The sequence below is a fragment of the Aethalodelphis obliquidens genome, unplaced genomic scaffold, assembly GCF_003676395.1.
Source record: "Aethalodelphis obliquidens isolate GAN/ISIS:26980383/991018 unplaced genomic scaffold, ASM367639v1 scaffold39, whole genome shotgun sequence".
Classification (NCBI taxonomy): Eukaryota; Metazoa; Chordata; class Mammalia; order Artiodactyla; family Delphinidae; genus Aethalodelphis; species Aethalodelphis obliquidens.
In genome coordinates this window covers 5,938,598-5,945,965 of record NW_020837983.1, presented here as the reverse complement: position 1 = coordinate 5,945,965, position 7,368 = coordinate 5,938,598, and the positions used below count along the sequence as shown (strand labels likewise).

Genomic DNA, 7,368 nt, shown 5'->3' with positions numbered 1-7,368 from the left:
ACTCAAAAAGAAATACAGCATAGTGTCTAAGTCCTTGGCCTCTGGCTAGTTCTATAGACTCAAATCCCAGCTCTACCACTTAGTGGCATCACCTTGGGCAAACTACTTTAGTTCTTGGAAAAGTGGAGATAATAATGGGGCTGTTGTGATAACCCCTGCAAGGTCTTAGAACAGTACCTGGCATATAGTATTATATGAATTTTTTTATTAGAATTATTATTAATATGAGTGAAAGTAGTTGATTTCTTGAGCGTGTTAAGTAGTTTTACTACCACGTTTGGTGGAAAAGGAAGAACACAGGATTGCTACAGAAAATCCATATATGTTATTTATTAACAGTGGGCATTATTATTTTTAAAGGAATGCCTCTCATGTTTCTCCTTTAATTTTATTTGGGTTTCAATTAACTGCTCTTTATTTTTATTTATTTACTTTTCCCACATATTGACTTATCTCTTCTCTTCTCTGCCAATTTAACTCCTCCCCATTCTACAAAGATCATCAGAAATCCCATTACTCTCACAATGTGTGTGTATACAAAAGCACGTGTAAACAAACACCCAGCTAATCTTAATATTTTATACAGTTCACAAAGGACTTTCATATACAATACAGATTCTCATTCAATGCTCTTGACAGACTATGGGGTAGATATTGTTAGAACTTTCATTTTACAGATAAGAAAATTCAGTCTTTGTACATCTGAGCAACTAGCCCAAGGACATACAGTTAAATTGACTACAGTTTTGCGTTTTAGGGAAAATATTTTTTTCTTTTTACCTTTTGACCCTCTTCACCCATTTCTCCCACACGTACCCCACCCCACTCCTGTCCCGCCTCTGGCAGCCAACAATCTGTTCTCTGCATCTATGAGCTTGTTTTTTACTTTTTGGTTTGTTTGTTTAGATTCCACATATTTTAGAGATCATAGAGTATTCGTCTTTCTCTGTCTGACTTATTCCACTTAGCTTAATGCCCTCAAGGTCCATCCACGTTGTCAAAATGACAATATTTCATTCTTTTTTATGGCTGAATAATATCCCATTGTGTGTGTGTGTGTGTATATATATATATATATATATATATATATATATATATACACCACAATCTCTTTAACCATTCATCCATGGATGGACACTTAGATTGTTTTCATGTCTTGGCTATTGTAAATAATACTGCAGTAAACATGGAGGTGCATATATCTTTTCAAATTGGTGTTTTCATTCTCTTCAGATAATTACCCAGAAATGGAATTTCTAGGTCATATGGTAGTCCCATGTTTAAGGTTTTGAGGAACTTCTATATTGTTTTCCCTAGTGGGTGCCAATTTACATTTCCACCAAGAGTGTACAAGTGGTCTGTTTTCTCCACATCCTCACCAACACATGTTATTTCTTTTCTTTTTGAAAATAACTATTCTAACAGGTGTGAGGTGATAGCTCATTGTGGTTTTGATTTGCATTTCCCTGAAGATTAATGATGTTGAGCATCTTTTCATGTACCTGTTGCCCATCCATATGTCTTCTTTGGAAAAATATCTATTAAGATCTTCTGCCCATTTTTTAATTGGATTGTTTCGGGGGTTGGTTTTGTCCTGTTTGGGTTTTTTGGCTGTTGAACTGTATGAGTTCTTTATATATTTTTATAAAAGTTTATTTGACTTACAATATTATATTAGTTTCAGGTATACAACATAGTGATTTTTTTTTTTTTTTTTTTTTTTTTTGCGGTACGCGGGCCTCTCACTGCTGTGGCCTCTCCCGTTGTGGAGCACAGGCTCCGGACACGCAGGCTCAACGGCCATGGCTCACGGGCCCAGCCGCTCCGCGGCATGTGGGGTCTTCCCGGACCGGGGCACGAACCCGTGTCCCCTGCATCGGCAGGCGGACTCTCAACCACTGCGCCACCAGGGAAGCCCCTTGATATTTTCATACATTATGAAATGATCATCATATGAGTCTAGTTACCATCCAACACCATACAAAGTGTTACAATATTATTGACTATTTTCCCTACACAGTACATTATATCCCCATGAGTTATTTATTTTATAACTGGAAGTGTGTACCTCAATCTCCTTCACCAATTTCACTTACCCCCACACCCCCTGACTTTTGTTATTTTTGTTCTTTTGTATTTTAGATTCCACATATAAGTGAAATCTATGGTATTTGTCTTTCTCTGTCTGACTTATTTCACTCAGCATAATACCCTCTAGGTCCATCCATGCTGTCACAAATAACAAGATTTCACTCTTTTTCATGGCTGAGTAATTCCATTGTGTCTTATGTGTATGTGTTTATATATATCTTTCTTAACCATTTGTCTGTCGATGGACACTTAGGTTACTTCCATACATATTTTTTGGATATTAGCCCCTTATCAGGTGTGATTTGCAAATATTCTCTCCCCCATTCAGTAGGTTGCCTTTTCATTTTGTTGATGGTTTCTTTTGCTGTGCAGAGCTTTTTAGTTTGATGTAGTCTCACTTGTTTTATTTTTGCTTTTGTTTCTTTCGTTTTTGGTGTCAGATTCAAAAAATCATTGCCAAGACCTATGCAGAGGAGATGACTATGTTTTCTTCTAGGAGTTTTATGGTTTCCAGTCTTATGTTCAAGTCTTTAATACATTTTGAATTAATTTTTGTGTATGGTATAAAACAGGAGTCCAATTTCAATCTTTTGTATGTGGCTGTCCAGTTTTCCCAACATCATTTATTGAAGAGACTGTCCTTTCCCCATTGTATATTCTTAGCTCCTTTGTTGTAAATTAATTGATCATATATGTATGGGTTTATTTCTGAGTGCTCTATTCTGTTCCACTGATTTATGTGTCTGTTTTTATGCCAATTCCATACTGTTTTAATTATTATAGCTTTATAATATGGTTTGAAGTCAGGGAGTGTGATGCCTCCAGTTTTGTTCTTCTTTCTCAAGATTGTTTTGGCTATCCGGGGTCTTTTGTGGTTCCATATAAACTTTAGGATTATTTGTTTTATTTCTGTGAAAAATGCCATTGGAATTTTGATAGGGATTGCACTGAATCTGTAGATTGCTTTGTATAGTATAGACATTTTAACAGTATTGTTTCTTTCATTCCATGCATACAGAATATCTTTCCATTTATTTGCATCTTCTATTTCTTTCATTAATGTCTTATAGTTTTCAATATACAGGGTTTTCACCTCCTTGGTTAAATTTATTCCCAGGTATTTTCTTTTTCTTGATTCAATTGTAAGTGGAATTGTTTTCTTAATTTCTCTTTTTGATAGTTCATTTGTAGTGTATAGAAATCCAAGAGTTTTGGGCTTCCCTCGTGGCGCAGTGGTTAAGAATCCACCTGCTGGTGCAGGGGACACGGGTTCGAGCCCTGGGCCAGGAAGATCCCACATGCCGCAGAGCAACTAAGCCTGTGCGCCACAACTACTGAGCCTGCGCTCTAGAGCCCATGAGCCACAACTACTGAAGCCCGCATGCCACAACTACTGAAGTCCATGCACCTAGAGCCCATGCCCCACAACAAGAGAAGGCACTGCAATAAGAAGCCTGTGCACCGCAACGAAGAGTAGCCCCCGCTCGCCACAACTAGAGAAAGCCTGCGCACAGCAATGAAGACCCAACACAGCCATAAATAATTAATTAATTAATTATTTAAAAGAAAGAAATCCCAGAGTTTTTTTGTGTATTGATTGTGTATCCTGAAACCTTACTGAATTTGTCTATTAGTCCTAACAGCTTTTTTCATGGAGTATTTAGATTTTTCTATATATTATACCAGATAACCTGCAGATGGTGACAGTTTTTCTTTCTCCTTTCCAATTTGGATGCCTTTTATTTCTTTTTCTCACCTAAATTTCTCTGGCTACACTTCCCAATACTATGTTGAATAGAAAAGGTGAAAGTAGGCATCCATGTTTTTCTCCTGATCTTAGAGGAAAGCTTTCAAGTTTTCACCACTGAGTATGATATTAGTTATGGGCTTGTCATATATGGCCTCAATCACGTTGAGGCATGTATCCTCTATACCCATATTTGTTGAGAGTTTTTATCATAAATGGTGTTGAATTTTGTTAAATGCTTTTTCCACACATATCGAGATGATCATATGATTTTTATTCTTCATTTTGCTAATGTGATGTGTCACACTGACTGATTTGTAGATGCTGAACTATCCTTGCATCCCTGAAATAAATCCCACTTGATCATGGTGCATGGTCTTTTCAATGTATTGTTGAACTTTGTTCACAAATATTTTGTTGAGAAGTTTTGCATCTTTGTTCATCAGGGATATTGGCCTGTAATTTTCTTTTCTTGTGGTGTCCCTTTCTGGTTTTGGTATCAGGGTAATGCTGGCCTCATAAAATTAGTTTGGAAGCATTCCTTCCTCTTCAATGTTTTGAAAGAGTTTGAGAAAGATTGGTATTAATTCTTTGAATGTTTACTAGAATTCACCAGTGAGGCCCTCTGGTACTGGACTTTTGTTTTAGGGGAGGTTTCTGATTGTGATTCAATCTCTGTACTAGTAATTGGTCTGTTCAGATTTTCTGTTTCCTTATGATTCAGTCTTGGTAGGTTGTATGTTTCTAGGAATGTATCCATTTCTTCTAGGTTGTCCAACTTGTTGGCATATAACTGTTCATTTTAATCTATAGTTTGTACTAAATGGCCCAAACCAGAAACTTAATGGTTGGTAAAGGAGACATAAATATATAGTTATGACTCAGTGAGTGATAATAGTAGATCATTTATGAAACTGATCAAAGACATCAATCTGATTTTTTCTACACCACTTTTTGGACATATATTTTGTCCCCAGCACCATGCTAGGACTGAAAATGCAAAGATGAATGAGGAAGGATTCCTGATTGTGAGAAACTTATCATCTATGGGAGAAACAGACAGGAAAACAAATAACTCTAACACACGTACTAAAACCTACATAAAGGTTAAGAGCAAAATGCTAAGCAAACATGACATCAAATGGTTTTATATTACTTAGTGATACAATTATGCATGGAAATTATCACCTTCTTGCTATAAGACACAAAGCAAGACTATCCAAGATCATTACCAGTGAATGAGATAAACTTCTATGTAACTTATTTCCCAAATATCAAATATCCAAAAAAATTATATGCCAATTGGTTTGGAGGGGTTTACTAATTTTAAAGCCCACACTAAAGAAACAAATGTCCCCTAAATACTCATATAAAGGCATTGATTGGCCAAGGATCCAGGAGTTTCAAGCTGTGATGACAAAGGCATAGACTCAGTGTGGGCAAGGAAAAAAAGGGGAGAGAACCCCAGTGAAGAAAATAGAGTTTCTTGCATGGCTAACAAAAGAGAGAGATGATTACAGCAGCCAGACTGTAGGGATTCTGGCAAAATTATGGTGGTAGCGTGGCAGTAACCATATGTTTAAGAAATTAAAGCCACTTCTAATTTCAAATATTTTAAATCATTACTCCCAGAAGTATATAAATATGTGCCAAACCTACATATCTTAATTTGGAGTTTTCAAAATATAGACAAAAGATTGCATTTAAATCTAGAAAATGATGTCCAAGGGGGGCATGTCAAGCTTAAGTTGGGCTAGTGGCTGGGAGAAAGTAGCCATGGAGTGCTGGGTTCAATCCAAGATTAGAAAAGGGAGCACCTATTTGCAGCCAACTAAGCTGACTGTGCTCTTTTCCTCCATGGAGGCCTGGTGTGCAATGGCTGCAAACTCCTAGGTAGTGTACGCAGCCTGTTGCCTGCATGGGTTGCCCTGAGGGACCTTGGAGACAGCCCTTTCCAGTGGACATTTACATCTGGCATGCTGTCCCTAATCTAGGCTCCAGATTGGTATGCATGGTGCCTTTGAAAAGCCCCAGGGCACAGTGGCCAGGGTCCACATTGGCGAAGTCATAATGTCCATCTGCAAAACAAGCTGCAGAACAAGGAGCATGTGATCAAGGCCCTATGCAAGGCCAAGTTCAAGTTCCCTGGCCGCCAGAAGATCCACATCTCCAAGAAGTAGGGATTTGCTAAGTTTAATGTGGATGAATTTGAAAACATGGTGACAGAAAAGCAGCTCATCCCAGATGGCTGTGGGGTCAAACATACCCCTAATCATGGCCCCCTGGACACATGGCAGGCCCTGCACTCATGAGAGCCTTGTCCCCACCTTACGCCCACCTATAAATCCTACTTTCCTGTCAAAAAGAAAAGGAAAAGAAAAGGCAGCACCTAGCAGAGGCAGCAACAGATGATCCTTCCAAGTTTCTAAGAAACCAGCAAAGGAAAACCAGAGCCCAAAGAATCTCTGTCTTCAGGCACCTGGTATAGGACAGTTTAGGATACTTCTTTTGAGCAGTTTGCTTGTTGATGACCTCTATGTTTTCTGGTCATGCTACATATGGTGGAAAATTTCCAAGAGAAACTTCCCAGGGGCATGGCCCCCAGACCCCAAATCTGACGTCAAAATGACTAATCCAGACAACTGCAAAGGCTACTCCACTTAAGAGTAGCTACTCCACTGGAAGGCCAGCATGGGCAAGACCAGCAGGGAAGGGGCTGTGGAGACCACAAGGTATAAGTCTCCTGGGCCACTCTTTATGGTCCCTCAGAGCTCCCTTTGACCTCTGCCATAGTACATACGGCCTTCTGCCCTGAAAATCACCCAGTGCGCAACTTAACTCCCCCATCCAGACTGTAAGCAGAAATGATGTCATTGTCCTTCTCAGATTGCTTGGCATAGAAAGGTACCATGGTAGAGATGAAAGAAGGGTGTGGAATTCAGCACTGGAAATACCACTTTGAAGGGATGCAGAATGGCAGAGTGGTTGAAACTCTAGTTTATGAAGCCAGGTTACCTGTTTAAATCCTGCTTCTTCTTAGTAGCTGTCTGAGCTTGGGCAAGTTGTTAGCCATCTTGCACCTCAATTTTCCCACTTGTCAACTGAGAGTAATACTAATGCCTACCCCCAGGGCTCTGGGAATTAAAGGAATAAAAGCACTTATAGTACATACATATTTTGGTAGATCATACTATTATTTTCCATAGCCTAATGAACAGTGTATGTTCATGTGCTTTGCTAAACTTTAGTTTTCTCATCTGAAAAATGAAGGCATAAGATCCAGTCTCCTAGGACTGGATATGAATTAGCTAATGGAAGTCAAAAAATACGTTGAATGGAAAATGCAATCCAAATGTTTTTGTTTGCTGTTATCATCGCACATAGTAGGCATTGGAATCAATGATTGCTAAAATACAGAAACAAAACAACCACAGAAAGGTTAGACCAGACCCCCTCAAGACTCACCATCCCGAGATCTTATACAGGAAAGTTATTTGTAAACATGAACGCCAGACAAGTGTTCCTTGTTA

General features: G+C 38.6%; 1 non-coding gene across 1 annotated transcript; it reads left to right on the top strand.

Moving 5' to 3' along the window:
- Nucleotides 1-5,659: 5,659 nt before the first annotated feature.
- On the top strand, nucleotides 5,660-5,788 carry LOC113633451 (small nucleolar RNA SNORA70). Its single transcript, XR_003438209.1, has one exon. It is a non-coding gene; the product is annotated as a small nucleolar RNA SNORA70 (small nucleolar RNA).
- Nucleotides 5,789-7,368: the final 1,580 nt, after the last annotated feature.